The sequence below is a fragment of the Lepus europaeus genome, chromosome 1, assembly GCF_033115175.1.
Source record: "Lepus europaeus isolate LE1 chromosome 1, mLepTim1.pri, whole genome shotgun sequence".
NCBI classification, from domain to species: Eukaryota; Metazoa; Chordata; class Mammalia; order Lagomorpha; family Leporidae; genus Lepus; species Lepus europaeus.
In genome coordinates, this window is record NC_084827.1 from 10679803 (window position 1) to 10699245 (window position 19443).

Sequence of the window (19443 nt, forward strand, 5' to 3'; positions counted from 1 at the left end):
TGGACAGTGAGAGAGAGCGACAGAGAGAAAGGTCTTCCTTTGCTGTGGGTTCACCCTCCATTGGCCGCCGTGGCCGGCGCGCTGTGGCCAGCGCACCGCACTGATCCGATGGCAGAAGCCAGGTGCCTATCCTGGTCTCCCATGGGGTGCAGGGCCCAAGCACTTGGGCCATCCTTCACTGCACTCCTGGGCCACAGCAGAGAGCTGGCCTGGAAGAGGGGCAACCGGGACAGAATCCGGTGCCCCGACAACCCTCCCTCTCTTTAACTCTGCCTTTCAGATGAATAAATGTAGCATATCATGAATACAAACACACTGTACATGAAGGAACGTCTAATCAGAGGATACTATAAGGCTTGGCTATAGTACAAATACTCATCATTATACAAACACTGAATACTGAGTTGAGAGACAATGAAGAAGAGTGTGTCTGTGTCTGTTGGATTATGGGGAAGACTGAGGCTTGTCCAAGACCAAAATTCTTTTCTTCTGTTTGTATTTACTTATTTAATTGATTTTTAGCTGGTGTCAGGAGCCAGAGCCAGGAATCAAACTCAACTCTCTGACATGGGGGCGGCCTCACAGACACTGCTCACAAACACAACAAAACATCATGGTGACAAGAGTATGAGCCACCAGGAGCTGGTAGGGGGCACCTGGATTTGAACCAGGGACCTCTTGATCTGCAGTCAAATGCTCTACCCCTGAGCTATACCCCCTGTGGCAGCAGGTGCATCTAATTAGCACCTTTTAATGCCAACACACCCTCTTCCCATCTGTGGCTATTTATGGATGAAGGTAAAGTTTCAGAGAGAGAGAGAGAGAGAGAGAGAGAGAGAGAGAGAGATCTTCCATCTGCTGGTTCACTCCCAAAATGGCCACAGAGGTTGGAGCTGGGCCAATCTGAAACCTTGAGCTTCTTCTGGGTCTCCCACATGGGTGCAGGGGCCAAGTACTTGGGGCATCTTCTGCTGTTTTCCCAGGCCATCAGGAGGGAGCTGGATCAGAAGTGGAAGAACTGAGACACAAACCAGCACCCATAGGTGCAGGCAGCAGCTTTCCTCTCTGTGCCGTCGCTGCCCTGGACATTGAGCATTCTAAATCAATCCTCCTGTTTTTAAATATGTTTTCTCTTGTCATCATTCTCATTGTCTTTCTATTCTAATTTCTAGATGAGGTTTTTCTTAATCCTTTTATTAAAAATTTTATTTATATATATTTTTTAATTTGAGAGAGCAGTAGAGAGGGCCCATCCACTGGTTTACTCTACACTGGTTCATTCCCAAAATGCCTGCAATTGCCAGGGAGCTGGGCTGAAGCTGGGCTGAAGCTGGAGTCAGGAGTCAAGAATTCAATCCAGGTCTTCCATGTGGGAAAACCATCGCCACTGCCCCCAGGATCTGTCTCACCAGGAAGCTAGAATTGGGAGTTAGAGCTCACACTCAAACCCATGACTCTATTGTGGGATGCAGGCACCTTTATCACTGTCTTAACCACTAGGCTAATGTCCCTCCTATTGAATTTTAAATTTCTTTTGTCTTATTATAAATTTCCAGGTGCTCTTTCTTACTCTTTTTTAAATTAAAAAAAAAAAAACCTGGTATATAAAAATTTTACATATTTATGGGTACCATGTAATGTTTTAATACATGTATCAGTTGTTATTCTTTGAAGTTGTTATTTAGTGTTTTTTTTTTCCAAAGGTCTATTTCCTTATTTGAAAGAGTGGGGAGCAAAAGAGAGAGAGAGAGGAGAGATCTTCCATCTACTGGTTCACTCCTCAAGTGGTCACAATGGCTAAGACTGGACCAGTCCGAAGCCAGGAGCTTCATCTGGGTCTTCCACGCGGTTGCAGGGATCCAAGGACTTGGGCCATCTTCTACTGCTTTCCCAGGCCATAGCAGAGAGCTGGATGGGAAGAGGAGCAGCCGGGTCTCGAACTGGCGCCCATCTGGGATGCTGACACTGCAGACTGGAGCTTTAACCTGCTGTTCCATAGTACCAGCCCCTAGACTTTTAAATAGATAATAGCTGCAGAAGAAATTGGAGTCAGCCGCAGTGGCGTGGGGAAGTATTGCCCTGCAGTGACCTGGACAGGCATTGCCGCGAGCAACCACATTTTCTCGGAATCTGGCTGTCGCTGGTGGTATCTGTACTGCCCTGCAGGGGCCACTTCACATCCCTGAAGGCACACGCGGAGGAAGACACCGCTGGGAGGAGAGGTTCTGGCTCTCCTGACGATGGACGATGTGGGCTGGGCTGGACTGGGATTCTCTGAGTGTGCAGTCACTTCGGGTCAGTGTGTCTGCTGGGGTGGGGGCTCTCTGGACAGAACCTGCGGATTCTACACAGCACGGCAAGGGCCGCATTTCTGCATTGGGGATTTTCATGGACACACTGCCCCCTGTCCGGAAACAGAAGTGGAAGCAGCCAAGCTAAGCTCCTGGGATCCTGGTCGCCACCAGTGCTGGAAGTGACAGGCGGAAGAGAGGAGACAGGACTCCAGGTGACACGGGGGCAGCCTCAGAGACACTGCCTGCAAACGGGGCCTTCGTTGAGCTCTGGGCACTGGTTTGTGGATGACAGGCCTCCCATCTGCTGTGTCCTTCACTGTTACAGGTGAGCCCTGGGAGCTGGCTTCAGAAGGCAGTGGAAGGAAACAGAACAAAAGGCTGTGGTGATGACAAGAATCTGGGCCACCACGAGCTGGCAGGGGGCACCTGGATTTGAACCAGGGACCTCTTGATCTGCAGTCAAATGCTCTACCCCTGAGCTATACCCCCTGTGGCAGCAGGTGCATCTAATTAGCACCTTTCAGTGCCAACACACCCTCTTCCCGGCTGTCCGTGGCGATTCCTGGGCTTACCCTCCACTGCCCAGCTCCTCTCTGCTACGCCCAGGTCACTGGCTCGCTCCTCCTCCTGCTCCAGCACCCAACCCCTTTGATAGGTCCTCACAAAACACACCGAACACCAGAGTAAGGGAAAAGGTTTATTGTCAGGTGGGGGGAACCCGCCAGGCTGCCTGGCCATGCAGGAGAGAACAGCGGCCTGGACTGGGAGAACAGGTCTTAGCTTTGCAGAGGGAAGGCGGTGGGAGCAGCGAATCCCATTAGGGCGGGGGTGGAGCTGAGGCTTGTGGTTGGGCCATTTGGTCACCTGACTTCTAGTAAGCCAGGCTGGGTGTAGGAGTGAAGCTTTTTGTACAAAATAGCAATGGGGCCAGAGCCTAAGATGGCGCCCCAGAGAAGACGGTACCATTTTACTAACGCCTTAGCCCCCAGTGAGGGCGCCGGCTGTGAGAGCCATCCATGGAGAACTTCAGATAACCATCGTCCCTAGCTTTCCTGACACCCTGGGATACTGCAGCCCAGGGAAGGCCCTGCTCTGTCTCGCCTTGGACAGGCTAGGACCGGCCCAAGAACCCGCCCAGGTCAGCCCTCCCTTCCTCCCTAAGCCTCCTCCCCCTTGCAACCTCCCAAACTGTTTTGTTGGGTGACATCCTCTGTCTCTCACCCCTGCTGGTTCTTCGCTGATTCCCATTCCCAAAGCGCCAGGGCCTGCTTGGCCTGCTGGGGAGTGCGCCCACTAGGGGCAGCCCACACAGGCGCAGCAGCAGGAGAAGCAGACGTGGGACCTAAGCTGGTTTCTGGGGCTCCAAGCCCAGGCTCACGGGGGCCCTCGATTGGCGGTGTAGAAGGACGGTTCCCCATTCACAGGCCAGCCCCTCCTGCAGGTCCTCAGCCTGGGACACACCTGGCCAAGGCAGACACCTGCCTGGCCTCAGCCCTGCAGGGACGCTGGGTCCCAGCCTTCCTCCACACTGGCCCCTCCGTCAGCAAACGCCCAGCCCCCAGGCTGTGATCTGAAAGAGTGGGGCTGCTGGAGAGCAGGGCCTCAGGGGCCCAGCGGCCCAGGGTGGGGGGACCACTGGGACGCAACCCCTCCCTCTCCGTGGCTTCTCTGCTCAAGACCCCTGAAAGCTGCCCCTTCCCCACCCCTGTGCCTCAGCCTTCATTTTAGGGAGGGTCTAGTTTGTTCTTCTGCAAATGAATGTCCAGTTTTTTCGGCACTACGTATTGAACTGGCTGTCCTTTGTCCAGTGTGGGTTCTGGGTGTCTCTGTTAGCACTCAGCTGGCTGTAAACACCTGGATTTGTTCTGGGTTCTCTATACTGCTCCATTGGTCTCTGCGTCTGTTCTTATGCCGGCACCACACCATTTGTGTTCTGGTAGTTTTGGAGAATGTTTTGAAGTCAGGTAGTGTGACGTCTCTGGCTTTGTTCTGTTTATTTAAGATTGCTTTGGCTATTCAGAGCCTTAACAAGTAGTTCAGTTCAAATTTGAGTATTTTTTTCTCTATTTCTGTGAAGAATATCATTGATATTTTGATAATGATTGCATTGAGGCTATCAATCATTTTGGTTAGTATGGATATTTTAGCAGTATTGATTTTCTAGTCCATGAACATGGGGTGTCATCCCATTTTTTTTTTTAATTTTGTCATCTTCACTTTCATCTGTATTTTATATTTTTATTGTAGAGTTCTTTCACTTCCTTAGTTAAATATGTTCTCATATATATTCTTATTTTTAAAAAGATTTTATTTAGGCCGGTGCTGAGGCTCAATAGGCTAATCCTCTGCCTAGCGGCGCCGGTACCCCAGGTTCTAGTCCCAGTCGGGGCACCGGATTCTGTCCCGGTTGCCCCTCTTCCAGTCCAGCTCTCTGCTGTGGCCCGGAAGTGTAGTGGAGGATGGCCCAAGTGCTTGGGCCCTGCACCCCATGGGAGACCAGGAGAAGCACCTGGCTCCTGGCTTCGAATCAACACAGTGCGCCGGCCACGGCGGCCATTGGAGGGTGAACCAACGGCAAAAAAGGAAGTCTCTCTCTCTCTCACTGTCCACTCTGCCTGTCAAAAAAAAAAAAAAAAAAAAAAAGATTTTATTTATTTGAAAGGCAGAGTGACACCCAGGGATGGAGAGACAGAAAAAGAGTAGTGTCTTCCATCCACTAGTTCACTCTCCAAAAGCCTGCAACAGCTGGGGCAGTCAGGCTGAGGCCAGGAGCAAGGAACTCCGTCTGGGTCTTGCATGTGGGCTGTTGGAACCAAGTCACTTAGGCCATCATCTGCTGCCTCACAGGTGCATTCGCAAGAGGTTGGATTGGAAGTGTGGAGTAGCCGGGACTCAAACCAGGCGTTCCAATGTGGGTATCCCAAGTGGTGGCATAACCTGCTGTTCCACAATGCCTGTACCCCTACCTAAATACATGTTTGTAGCTATTATAAATGCGATGTTTTCTTGATTTATTTTTCTGCTTGTTAACTGTGAATATATAGAAATAATACTGATTTTTGTATATTGATTTCAAAAAAGGATTTATTGATTGATAGAAAAGCAGAGTTAGAAGGAAGTGGGGGGGGGGAGAGGAGAGAGGAAGAAAGAGAGAGATCTTTCAGCTGCTTGTTCATACCTCAAATGGCTGCAATGGCCAGGGCTGGACCAGATTAAAGCCAGGAGCCAGGAGCTTCTTCTGGGTCTCTCATGTGGGTGCAGGGGCCCAAGCACTTGGGCCATATTCTGCTGCTTTCCCAGATGCATTAGCAGGGAGTTGGATTGGAAGTGGAGCAGCCAGGACTTCAACTAGTGTCCATGTGGGATGCTGGCGTCACAGGCAGGGGCTTAACCCACTATGCCACAAACCATATATATATATATATATATATATATATATATATATATATATGTTCTTGGATGCCCTGTATTTGTTTCCTTTGTCAATTGCGCTGGCTAGGACTTCCAGTACCATGCTAATACAAGTGATGAAAGTAGGCATCCTAGTTTTGTTCCAAGTCTTAAAGGAAATGCTTTAATTTTTCCTCATTCAGTACGATGATATCTGTACAGAGTTTGTCATATGTGGCCTTAATGGTATTGAAGTATGTTCTTCCAATAACTGATTTTTGTGAGTTACTTTTAGGGCCCAGCATTGTGGTACATGCCAGCATCCCATATGAGCACTGGTTTGAGTACCAGCTGCTCTTCTTCTGATCCAGCTCCTTGGGAAAGCAGTGGAAGATGGCCCAGGTGCTTGGGCCCCTGCCACACACATGAGAGACGTAGATGGACTTCCAGGCTCCTGGCTTTGGCTGTTGCAGCCATTTGCAGAGTGAACCAGTGGATGGAAGATCTTTCTTTGTCTCTCTGTAACTTTGCCCTTCAAATAAATAAAAGTTTTTTTAAAAGTTCACGAAAAAATGGAATGAAAAGAAGTTTATTATAAAAAGTTATCGTGCATGAATGTTGGTCTGTATCAAATGTGTTTTTTTGTCCATTGAGATAATCTTATGGTTTTTGTCCTTTACTCTGCCGATGTATCACATTTATGGATTTATGTGCATTGGAGCATCTTTGCATCATTGTACTAAATCCGTGTTATCACGGTGTATAATCTTTCTGGAAAATGTTTTGTTTAGTTTCTTTTATTTGAAAGGGAGAGAGAGATTTCCAATCTGCTGGTTCACTCCCCAAATGCCTGCAACAGCTGGGGATGGGCCAGATAGAAGCCAGGAGCCTGAAGCTCAATCTGCGTCTCTCAAATGGGTGGCAGGGACCCAAGTATTTGAATGGTCAGCTGCTGTCACCTGGGGTGTGCAATAGCAGGAAGCTGGAACTGGAAGCAGAGCCAGGACTTGAACCCAGGCACTCTGACGTGGGATGCGGACCTCCTAAGTGGCTTCTTAACCCCTATGCCTAATGCCTGCCCCTGCATGCTGTTTTGGTCCCAATTTGGTTTATTTCTGCTCTAATCTTTATTACTTCTTCCCTTCTACTAAGTTTGGGTTTGATTCATTCTTGCTTTCCTGGCTCCTTGAGTTATATTGTTGGGCTGTTTATTTGGAAACTTTCTACTTTTTTTTAAAAAGATTTATTTATTTATTTGAAAGACAATTACAGAGAAGCAGAGGGAGAGGGAGAGGGAGAGGGAGAGGGAGAGGGAGAGGGAGAGAGAGGTAGAGGTGTCTTCCATCTGTTGGTTCACTCCCCAAGTAGTCTCAATGGCCAGAGCTGTGCTGATCTGAAGCCAGGAGCCAGGAGCTTCTTCTGGGTCTCCCATGCAGGTACAGGGGCCCAAGATTTGGGCCATCTTTTCCTGCTTTCCCACAGCAGTGAGCTGGATCAGAAGTGGAGCAGCCGGGACTAGAACCGGTGCCCATCTGGGATGCTGGCACTGCAGGCAGTGGCTTTACCTCCTACGCCACAGTGCCAGCCCCACCTTGCTGCTTTTTGATGTAGTTGTTTATTGCTATAAGTATCCCACAGGTGTTGATGTGTACTGTTTGTAGTTTCACTTGTTTCAAAGAATTTTTAAGTTTTTCTTTCAATTTATTTGTTTACCTATTGGTCATCCATAAGCATATTTAATTTCCATGTATATATATAATTTTCATAGTTCTTGTTGTTGATTTCTATTTTATTCTATTTTGGTCAGAGAAGAATGGGTGAACCCAATGGGTCAACCCGGAGCTTTTACTCTGTCACTCTCAAGAGAGTCTGTTCAGAGAGTCTCTCTGGGCCTCTTTGGTCTGCAGTTTATATACGCTTGGTGGTCAGCGTAGGGCGGATAAGCTCCCAAGGAGTGTGTGTGCGGGCCATAGATGGTTCTTATCTGGTCCATGCAGATCTCCTGCAGTCAGCTTAGCTCTTGCTTACTTCTTGTTAATATAATGGTGAAGCTGTTTAATTTCTGCTCCTTACACCTGTGTTAAGCGTTTGATTATAGTGATGCCAAAAATTGATACAGAGGAATGGGGTCACTACTATAATTATATCTGGAGATGTGGAGGAGCCTTTGGAACTGGTTTACAGAAAGAGGTTGAAAGAGTTTGGAGGAGCAGGCTAGGAAAAGCCTAGAATGTTGTAAGTGGAGCATCATGAGGGCTCAGAAAAAGACCAGAATGCTGATAGAACTGTGGACTGTGTAGGTTGTGCTAGTGAGGTTTCAGCTGGAACTGAGGGTCCTAAAAACCTCCCTTGTTACACTGTGACCAAGAACCTGAATGCTCTGTGTCCATGCCTGAAGACTTTGTGGAAAACCGAACTTAAAGGCTTGTTTGGCATAGGTATTTCAGTCGCTTTTTTTTTTTTTTTTAATTTTTGACAGGCAGAGTGGACAGTGAGAGAGAGACAGAGAGAAAGGTCTTCCTTTTGCCGTTGGTTCACCCTCCAGTGGCCACCACGGTAGGCGCGCTGCGGCCGGTGCACCGCGCTGATCCGATGGCAGGAGCCAGGTGCTTCTCCTGGTCTCCCATGGGGTGCAGGGCCCAAGCACTTGGGCCATCCTCCACTGCCCTCTGGGGCCACAGCATAGAGCTAGCCTGGAAGAGGGACAACCGGGACAGGATCGGTGCCCCGACCGGGACTAGAACCCAGTGTGCCGGCGCCGCAAGGTGGAGGATTAGCCTAGTGAGCCGCGGTGCCAGCTTTTTTTTTTTTTTTTTAAGATGTATTTATTTGAGAGGCAGAGTTACAGACAGAGAGAGGGAGAGACAGAGAGAGAGAGGCCTTCAGTCTGCTGGCTCACTCTCCAAATGGCTGCAAAGGCCGCAGCTGGGCCAGATTGAAGAAGCCAGGAGCCCGGAGCTTCTTCTGGGTCTCCCACATGGGTGCAGGGGCCCAAGCACTTGGGACATCATCCGCTGTTTTCCCAGACCATTAGCATGGAGCTAGATGGTAAGTGGAGCAGCTGGGACTTGAACTGGTGCCGTATTGGATGACAGCACTGCAGGCGGAGGCATAACCTAGTAGACCACAGCATGGCCCCTGGCTGCTTTTATTCAGTATGCAATGACCAAACAGAAAAAAAGTGGAAAGATTTAGGAAATTCACAGCCTATCAGAAAACCATGTTTGTTAGAGCCAGGAGGGCGCTACTGAGTGACCACTTGCTAAAGAGATTTTCATGCGGAAGCAGCCATGTGCTTTGCATCGGGACAAATAGGGAAGACGCCTTGAGGGCGTCTCAGAAGTCTTCCAGGAAAGAGCTGATTCCGGGAGGAGCCTATCACCCTGGTGTTCAGGATCGCCCTGAGATTCCCGCCTGCCGGGGGCGTGCGCTGAGGCTGCAGGCCCGGCTGCAGCTCCTGCTGGAAACAGACCTTGGCATTGGAGTCGCTGCTGATTTTGTTCACCTTCAGAATGCAGGAGTCATGGGCTCCTGGCGGCTTCCGAGACCCAAAGGAGGGTCTGGGAGAGCAGGAGAAGCTGTGTTGCAGGGTCAGGGTCCTGCCTGGGGCCCCTGATGGGGTGATACCTACTAAAGAAAGTTGTGGGGCCGACGCCGTGGCTTAACAGGCTAATCCTCCGCCTTGCGGCGCTGGCACACCGGGTTCTAGTCCCGGTCGGGGCACCGATCCTGTCCTGGTTGCCCCTCTTTCAGGCCAGCTTTCTGCTGTGGCCAGGGAGTGCAGTGGAGGATGGCCCAAGTGCTTGGGTGCTGCACCCCATGGGAGACCAGGATAAGCCCCTGGCTCCTGCCATCGGAACAGCACGGTGCGCCAGCCGCAGCGCGCCTACCGCGGCGGCCATTGGAGGGTGAACCAACAGCAAAAAGGAAGACCTTTCTCTCTGTCTCCCTCTACTGTCCACTCTGCCTGTCCAAAAAAAGAAAAAGAAAGAAAGTTGTGGAAGGAACGCCCAGGTGGAGACCCAAGGGAGGTAGAGAACAGCATCTGCAGTGCCTGCTGGGAGAGGCAGCAGGGAGGGAGCAAAGTGGGCCTGAGACAGCACCAAGGTGGCAGCTCCTGGCAATGAGCTACGGGTGGGGCTGCCCAAGCCCTTAAGGACCCACCCCCCACTGAAGCATGCCCACGGTGTGGGACTTGGAGCTTTAATAGTTTGCCCTTCAGGGTTTTGCTCTTGCTTTGGGTTGATTCTTCTTTCCTACTTGTTTCTTTCTTTTTTGTGAAATAGGAATGTTTCCCCTGTGCCCGTTCCACCATTGTCTTAGATGTATGTACATTTTTTAAAAGTTATGTATTTATTTGAAAGGCAAAGATACAGAGAGAGGAGAGAGAGACAGAAGAAAGAAGAAAGAAAGAAAAAAAAAAAAGAAAAGAAATGGAGAAAAGAAAAATCTTCCGTCCATTTGTTCACTTCCCAAATGACCACAATGACCAGGGCTGGGCCAGACGGGAGCCAGGAGTTTCTTCTGGGTGTCTCATGTGGGTGCAGGGGGCCCATGTACTTAGGCTATCTTCTGCTGCTTTCCAAACCTATTAGCAGTAAGCTGGACCAGGGACCTGGAGCAGCCAGGACTCGAATCAGTGCCCATATGGGATGCCGGCACTGCGGGCAGAGGCTTAGCCTTCCACACCACAGCGCTGACCCTGTAACTTATTTCTTTATTCTAAAGGGACTGACAGCTGAATAAGTATGCCTTCAGTCTCAGATGGGATTTTTGGACTTTGAATTTTAAAGCGATATTAGGAGGAGGGGCAGCATTGTGGCGTAGTGGGTAAAAGCGGTCACCTGTGACACTCACATGGACACCAGTTTGAGTCCTGGCTGCTCCACTTCCAATCCAGCTCCCTGCTAATGCACCTAGGAAAGCAGCAGCAGATGGCCCAAGTGCTTGGGCCCCTGCACCCATGTGTGAGACCTGGAGGAAGCTCCTGGCTCCTGGCTTTGGCCTGGTCCAGACTTGGCTGTTGTGGCCATTGGGATAGGAGATTTCTCTATCTCCTCCCCAAGTATCTCTTTCTTTAAATAAAAATGAATAAAAAAGTAAGAAATGAAGCAATATTTGGACAGTTAAGAGTGCTCGATTACGGGGGATGGGATGAATGTGTTTTGCACTGGGATATGGCTGTAAGCACTTGGGGGCCAGGGATGGAATACTGTGGTTTGTATATGATGTGAGGGTCCCCGAAATCTCTGTGATTACAGGCCTGGTCCCTACAGTCATGGTTTTGGAAAGTGCTGAGGCCCTTTAAGAGGTGGAGCCTAATGGGGACATTTTTAGGTCACTGGGGGTGTATCCTTGAAGGCAATTGTGGGGCCCCAGTCCCCTCTCTTCCTGAGTCAAGTGCTGACTGGACCCCTGCGTGTGCCCCCACCTTTGCTACCTGCTGTGACGCGATATAGCGCAGACTCTTACAAGAAGGGCGCCAAAGCGAGCACCATGCCCTGGAAACCCCAGGACTGTGAGTTACGTAAGTAGGCGGTGTGCGGTACTCCTGTGGAGTTACAAAAGAGAGTGCAGCTCGGTCTGTAGTATTGTTTACCTCCAGTTTTATTGATTTTCGGTCTGCTTGATCTCCTCACTGATGAAAGCAGGGTGCCGAAGTTCCCTCCTGTTACTGTGGTGAGTCTATCTCTTGCTTTAGAGCTAAAAATCCAGGAAGGTCTTCAAAAGTTCATGGAAAATGCATATTGAGAAAAAGACAGGGGCAGTCATTTGGCCCAGGAGTTGAGACCCCTGCTGGGATACGTGTGTCCCATATCACAGTGCCATGGTCTGAGTGCCAGCTCTACCTCCGGTTCCGGCTTCCTTAAGCGCACTCTGGGAGGCAGCAGGTGATGGCTCAGTACTGTGTCCCTGCCATCCATCAGAGAGAACAGGACAAAATTCCTTGCTCCTGGTTTTGGCCTGGAAGAGACTTGGGTGTTGTAGGTACTTGGGGAGTGAAAATGAAAGATCTCTGTCTCTGCCCTTCTTTCCATTAAAAAATAAAAATAAATATTCTTTTTTTTTTTAAATGGGTTATGTATTTATTTAGAAGTCAGAATTACAGAGAGAGACAAGGAGAGTCAGAGAGGTCTTCCAGCCATAGGCTCACTCCCCAGATGGCTACTAAGGCCAGCACTGAGCCAGACCAAAGCCGGGAGCTAGGAGCTTCTTCCGGGTCTCCCGCATCGGTGGCAGGAGCCCAAGCTCTTGGGCCATCTTTTGCTGCTTTTCCCAGGCCAGCAGCAAGGAGCTGGATAGAAAATAGAGCAGCCGGGACACCAACCAGTGCCCATATGGGATGCCAATATTGCAGGTAGCAGCCTTACGTGCTACGCCACAATGCTGGTCCCCAAATAAAAATTCTTAAAAAAAGAAAATACTATGCATAGGTTGCAAAAATTTTAGCACCAAAATAAGCACAATGGATTGACACTTGACCTGAAGCGCCAGCATCCCTTATGGGCAGATGGTTCAAGTCCCGGCTGCTCCAGTTCCAATCCAGCTCTCTGCTATGGCCTGGGAAAGCAATAGAAGATGGCCCAAGTCCTTGGGCCCCTGCACCCATGTGGGGGAGGGGACCTGGAAGAAGCTCCTGGCTCCTGGCTTCGGATTGATGCAGCTCTGGCTGTTGTGGCCAATTGGGGAGTGAACTATCAGATGGAAGTCCCTCTCTCTCTCTCTCTAATTCCTACTTGCAAATAAATAAATAAATCTTTAAAAAAATAAGGTAAGGAAAATCCAACTCATTAAAAAAAGAAAGTTGGTGTTATAGAGAGAGGGAGAGATGGAGAGAGAAAAATCTTTCATCCAATGGCTCACTTGCCAGATTGCTGCAATGGCCAAAGCTGGGCCAGGTTGAAGCCAGGAGCTTCAGCCCAGTCTCCCACGTGGGTGCAGAGGCCCAAACACTTGAGCCATCTTCTGCTGCTTTTCCCAGGCCATTAGCAGGGAGCTGGATAGGCAGTGGAGCAGCCGGGACACCAACCCTGTGACCATATAGTATGCTGGTTAGCAGGCAGTGGCTTTACCTGCCATGCCACAATGCCAGCCCAGGATGGCTCATAGACAGAATACAGTTGGGCCTTTGTCCAGTTAGCCTCTTTTATTTGTTTTTTTCAAGTGGAAAGTGTATGAAACATACAAAGTTCTACTACAGAACATGACATTCTGGGGCCGGTGCTGTGACCCAATTGGGTTAAAGCCCTGCCTGATGCGCTGGCATCCCATATGGCCGCCGGTTCTAGTCCTGGCTGCTCCACTTCCCATCCAGCTCTTTGCTGTGGCCTGAGAAAGCAATGGAAGATGGCCCAAGTCCTTGGGCCCTGCATCCACATGGGAGACTTGGAAGAAGCTCCTGGCTCCTGGCTTCGAATCGGTGCAGCTCCGGCCGTTGCAGCCATCTGGGGAGTGAACCAGCGTTGGAAGACCTCTCTCTCTCTGCCTCTACCTCTCTCTGTAACTCTGTCTTTCAAATAAATAAAATAAATCTTAAAAAAAAAAAAAAAGAACATGACATTCTAAGGAGTTTGATTTTGCCTTGAACCTGAGATCTTCAGTGGCAGGGGAAGCCACAGAGCAGAAGAAGGAACCCACGGATACCTTCTGGGAGGAAAAGAGCTTGCGTCAGGTGCAGCTGGAGGAGGTGAGGGCTGGGGCTAAACCGTCCCGGAAGGAGCAGCAGTGAGGAGGGTCTCCATATAGAGGAAGAACTGCAGACTGAGACGGCGCCGTTGGAGGGGGAAACACAGCTTGGGGGAGGCGGAGAGCAGTCCAAGGGGGAGACACGGCAGGGCTGGTTCTTCTTGTGCGGAGGCAAGGCTCTCTGGCTGCTCCCTGGGCTCAGGGCACCAGCGTCTTCCCCGGCCTGCGGGTCACGCGTCTCCCCTTCCTTGCGTGGCGGGATCTGTTCCTTCTCTTCCAGGGCCTAGGTGGCCTCTCCTGTCCCGGGTCGGGGGCTGTCCGCCCTTCTCTTCACTTCGTCCTTCGCCCTGGGTGGAGGCTGAGCCATCTGTATCCACCTTGGCGGCCCCTGGGCCGCGGTCCCTCCTCTGAGCCCTGGTCCCAAATTCGCCCTTCAGGCCACCGGTTACTTTATGTTCAAGGTTATTACTGATAATCATCTCCTCCTGTTAATTTTGTCTCATTCTCTCAAGAATGTCATTGGTATTGATGACTCTTCCCCCCCCCCCACCAAAAATTTATTAATTTATTTGAAAGTCAGTTATAAAGAGAGGGAGATTACATTTTGCTTGAACCTGAGATGGGGATCCCATTAAATCTGTAAATCATTTTGGGGAATGTGAACATTTTAACATTAATTCTTCCAGTCTATGAACTTAGGAAATCTTCCAATTATTTTTTGTGTGTCTTGTATTTCTTTCATTAGTATTTTGTTGTTTTCATTATAAAGATCGTTTACATTCTTAGTGAAATTTATTCCAAGTTATTTTTGTAGCTACTGTGAATGGGATTGCCCTTATAACTTTTTTTTAAAGATTTATTTATTTATTTGAAAGTCAGAGTTACACAGAGAGAGAGAGAGTCTTCCATCTGCTGGTTCACTCCCTAATTGGCTGCAATGGCCGGAGCTGCACCGATCTGAAGCCAGGAGCCAGGAGCTTCTTCCAGGTCTCCTATGCAGGAGCAGGGGCCCAAGGACTTGGGCCATCTTCCACTGCTTTCCCAGGCCACAGCAGAGAGCTGGATTAGAAGTGCAGCAGCTGGGTCTTGAACAGGTACCCATATGGAATGCCGGTGCTTCAGGCCAGGGCGTTAACCAACTGCGCCACAGCGCTGGCCCCTGCTCTTATAACTTCTTTCTCAGTGAGTTTGTTATTGATGTATTAAGATGCTACAGATTTTGTTTTATTGATTTTGTATCCTGTGACTTTAATAATTCTTTTATCAATTCCAATGGTCTCTTGATGGAGTCTTTAGGTTTTTCTCTCTAAAGACTCATGTCATCTGTAGTCAGGGATAATTTGATGTTTTTTCCTAATTGTATGCCTTTTACTCCCTTCCCTAATGACTTTGGCTAAAACTTCAAGTATTATATAGAAAACAGCAGTGAAAGTGGACATCTTTATCTGGTCCTATATCTTAGGGGAAATATTTTCAGCTTTTCCCCATTCAATAGGATGTTGGCTGTGAGTTTGTCGTATATAAATTTTATTTAAAGTTTGTATTATAAATTGATGTTGAATTTTATCAAATGCCTTTTCTGCATCTATAGAGATGATCACATTGTTCTTATCTTTTATTATGTTAATGTGATATTTATTGATTTGTATATATTGAATCATCCCTGTATCCCTAATATAAATTATACTTGATCACAATGAATGGTCTTTTGGATATGTTGTTTCTAATGTGTTGATTTGCCAATATTTTGTTGAGAATTTTTGCATCTATGATCAGAGACATCGGTTTGTAGTTTTGTTGTTGTGTCTTTGGTTTGGGAATCAAGATAACTCTGTCCTCATAGAATGCATGTAGAAAGTTTTCCTCTCTTTCTTTATAATTTATTTATTTTAGATTTTATTTATTTATTTACCAGGTAGAGTTACAGACAGTGAGAGGGAGAGACAGAGAGAAAGGTCTTCCTTCTGTTGGTTCACTCCCTAAATGGTGTAATGGCTGGAGCTGTGCCGATCCGAAGCCAGGAGCCAGGTGCTTCTTCCTGGTCTTCCATGTGGGCTCAGAGAGCCAAGCACTTGGGCCATCTTTTACTGCTTTCCCAGGCCACAGCAGAGAGCTGGATTGGAAGAGAAGCAGCTGAGACTTGAACCGGCGCCCATATGGGATGCCGGCGCCACAGGCAGAGGATTAACCTACCGCACCACTGCGCCGTGGCGCGGGCCCCAAGTTTTCCTCTCTTTCAATTCTTTGGAATAGTTTGAGAAGAACTAATGTTATTTCTCCCATAAAAGTTCAGTGACTTCAGCAGAGAAGCCGTCTGGTCCTGGGCTTTCCTTTGTTGAGTGGCTTTTGATTATTGGTTCAGTCTCACTCTGCATTATTAATCTATTCCAGTTTTCTGTCTTCATGGCTCAATTTTGGTACATATAAATTTATTTCTATGTTTTCCAGTGTGTTGGAATATAGTTGTTCAAAATAGTGCCTATTGGCCCTTTGTGTTTCTGTGCTGCATTAGAGTCCTTTATGTATTTCTTGTGGAGCTGGTCTCACGGTGATGAATTTTCTCAGTTTTATGATGTGTCTGCCACATGGAGGTACAAAGACTTTATCTTTCCTTGATTTCTAAAGAACTGCTTTGCCAGGTAGACTATCATCCCAGTCTCTCCTGTCCTGTTGAGAAGTTTGAGGTTAGTATATTAGGGATTCTCGTGAATTCATTGTGACCTGGACATTTTCCTCTTGCTGACTTTGGACTTCTTTTGTCTTTCACTTTTGACAGCTTCGTTATAATGTACCTTGGAGAACAGTCCTTGAGATGTGTCTAGCTGGGGTTCTTTGAACTTCACGGATCTGAATGTCCTTAGCTCTCCCAGGACCTCAGAAGTTTTCAGCTCTTATTTTGTTAAAAGTGCTTTCTCCATTTCATCTCCATCCGGAACACCCATAATGCAAATATTTGTTCACTTAATGTTGTCCTGTAGTATCAGCAGGCTTTGTTTGCTCTTTTTCACTCTTTTTTTCCCCTTCTGAATAGGTTAGTTCAAAATACTTGTCTTTTTTTTTTTTTTTGACAGGCAGAGTGGACATTGAGAGAGAGAGAGAGAGAGAGAAAGGTCTTCCTTTGCCGTTGGTTCACCCTCCAATGGCTGCCGCGGCCAGCGCGCTGTGACCGGTGCACCGCGCTGATCCAAAGGCAGGAGCCAGGTGCTTTTCCTGGTCTCCCATGCAGGTGCAGGGCCCAAGCACTTGGGCCATCCTCCACTGCCCTCCCGGGCCACAGCAGAGAGCTAGACTGGAAGAGGAGCAGCCGGGACTAGAACCAGCGCCACAGGCGGAGGATTAACCTACTGCGCCATGGCGCTGGCCCCTGTTTTTTTTTTTTTTTTTAAACACGTATTTATTTATTTGAAAGAGTTACAGAGGGAGAGGGAGAATGAGAGAGAATGAAAGAGAGAGAGAGAGAGAGAGAGAGAGAGAGACAGATCCTCTATCTACTGCTTCGCTCCTCAAATGGCCGTAACAGCTGGGGCTTGGCCAGGCTGAAGCCAGGAGCCAGGAGCTTCTTCCGGGTCTCCCACATGGGGGCAGGGGCCCAAGCACTTGGGCCATCCTCTGCTGCTTTCCCAGGCCATAGCAGAGAGCCAGATCAGAAGAGGAGCAGCCGGGACTAGAACCAGTGCCCGTATGGCACTGCAGGAGGCAGCCTTACCCGCTATGCCACAGCGCTGGGCTCTCAATGAGCTTCTTTAAGACCACCATTTTGGGGCTGGTGCTGTGGCGTAGCAGGTGAAGCCGCTGCCTACAGTGCTGGCATTGCATATGGGCAGATGGTTCAAGTCCTGGCTGCTCCACTTCCCACCCAGCTCCCTGCTATGGCCTGGGAAGGCAGTAGAAGATGGCCCAAGTGCTTGGGCCCCTGCACTGGTGTGGGAGACCTGGAGGAAGCTCCTGGCTCCTGGCTCCTGGCTTCGGATTGGCGCAGCTCTGGTCATTGCAACCAGGGGAGTGAACCAGCGGATGGAAGACCTCTCTCTCTGTCTGCCTCTGCTTCTCTGTAACTGTGCCTTTCAAATAGATAAGTAAATCTTAAAAAAAAAAAAAAAAGACCACCATTTTCAATTCCCTTACAGGCTTTTCTTGAATTTCCTTTTCTTTGCTGCTTATAACTGGAGAATATTATACTGCCTTGGGGGTGTCACATCACTTTGCTTTTTCATGTTTATAGTATTATTTTTTCCGATGGCAGAGTTAGGCAGAGAGAAAGGTCTTCCTTCCATTGGTTCACCCCCCAAATGGCCGCTACGGCCGGCGCACCGCACTGATCCGAAGCCAGGAGCCAGGTGCTTCTCCTGGTCTCCCATGCAGGTGCAGGGCCCAGGCACTTGGGCCATCCTCCACTGTACTCCCTGGCCACAGCAGAGAGCTGGCCTGGAAGAGGGGCAACCGGGACAGAATCCGGCGCCCCGACTGGGGCTAGAACCTGGGGTGCTAGTGCCGCAGGCAGAGGATTAGCCTAGTGAGCCGCAGCACCAGCCCATGTTTATAATATTTTATATGTTAATATCTCTGCATCCAGTACAACAATCACCTTTTCAATCTGATGGAGATTTTTGAGGCAGAATCTTTTCCCTGTGTGGGTTCTGAGTTGATTCTAGGTGGGCTCAGTAGGTGGTCTTTGTGCAGTTTCTTCAGCTCTGATCCTCATCTGTGATGTTGCATCGGTGGCCTAGGCTGTGACTGTGGCTGTTGAGGCATGGTATAGGTTCTTTTTTTTTTTTTTAAATTTATTTGACAGGTAGAGTTAGTGAGAGAGAGAGACAGGGAGAAAGGTCTTCCTTCCATTGGTTCATTCCCCAGATAGCTGCCATGGCTGGCGTGCTGCGCTAATCTGAAGCCAGGAGCCAGGTGCTTCTTCCTGGTCTCCCATGCAGGTGCAGGGCCCAAGCACTTGGGCCATCCTCCACTGCCCTCCCGGGCCACAGCAGAGAGCTGGACTGGAAGAGGAGCAACTGGGACTAGAACCTGGCGCCCATATGGGATGCTGGCACTGCAGGCAGAGGATTAACCAAGTGATCCACGGTGCGGGCCCCGAGGCATGGTATAGTTTTGCAGAGGGAAGGGGTCAGCATCCAGCTGGCTACAAGGCTGTGGTGGTTCATGTGTAGAGGCCTCAGGCTGGTTGAGTGAGTGGTGGGACCATCAAGGGGACAAAGATGCTGCCCGGGTAAGGCTCAGAGGTACATGGGTACTGTAGCCTGGTCAACCATGCAATGGGCTGTTCTGAGGGGTAGGGACACTGCCTGGCTGGCTGTGAGGCTAGGCTTGAATGCACATGGGCACTGTGGGTTGGCTGACAGTGTGATGGCCTCAGGGGCACCAGCTAGATGGCTTTTGGGTTGGACTTGGGTGAGTGTGGATGCTGTGGGTTGGCTAGCTGTGCAGCAAATTCTGCAGGGGGTGAAGCTACTGTGTGGCTGGCAGCCTAGCAGGGCCCAGATTCATGTAGGTAACTGAGTGTGTGTCAGCTTCCCCTCTGTGTGAGCCCACCTGTTACCTGGAGGGTGGGATGCCATGGGTTTGAAAGCTAGGGTTTCAGTTTTTCTGCTTTAAAATAAAAAGAAAAACAGATTAACAATTTTTAACATTTTGTCTTATTCGCTTCATATGCAAATATCTCATACATACACATATGTACTGTTTTTCTTGAAAGCAGGGCTATTAGTATTATGTAACATGGGATTCATGACAAGGATCATAAGGTGAGCTTCTTTTGGGTCTCCCACATGGGTGCAGGGGCCCAAGGACTTGGGTCATCTTCTACTGCTTTCCTAGGCCACAGCAGAGAGCTGGATCAGAAGTGGAGCAGCCGGGACTCGAACCGGTGCCCATATGGGATGCTGGCACTGCAGGCAGTGGCTTTACCTGCTACACCACAGTGCTGGCCCTGAGATAGGCTCTTTCAAGAGGTGATTAAGTCAAATGAGGTCATTAGGGTGGCCCCTAATCTGACTGATGTCTTTAGTAGAAGAGGCGACTGCGTAGACACTGAGGAAGGCACAGCCGGGGGATGACACAG

The 19443-nt window shown here is 49.1% G+C and overlaps 2 non-coding genes across 2 annotated transcripts; both read right to left on the bottom strand.

Moving 5' to 3' along the window:
- Positions 1–647: 647 nt before the first annotated feature.
- Positions 648–719, bottom strand: TRNAC-GCA (transfer RNA cysteine (anticodon GCA)). Its single transcript has one exon. It is a non-coding gene; the product is annotated as a tRNA-Cys (tRNA).
- A 1992-nt stretch (positions 720–2711) lies between these two features.
- TRNAC-GCA (transfer RNA cysteine (anticodon GCA)) lies at positions 2712–2783 on the bottom strand. Its single transcript has one exon. It is a non-coding gene; the product is annotated as a tRNA-Cys (tRNA).
- Positions 2784–19443: the final 16660 nt, after the last annotated feature.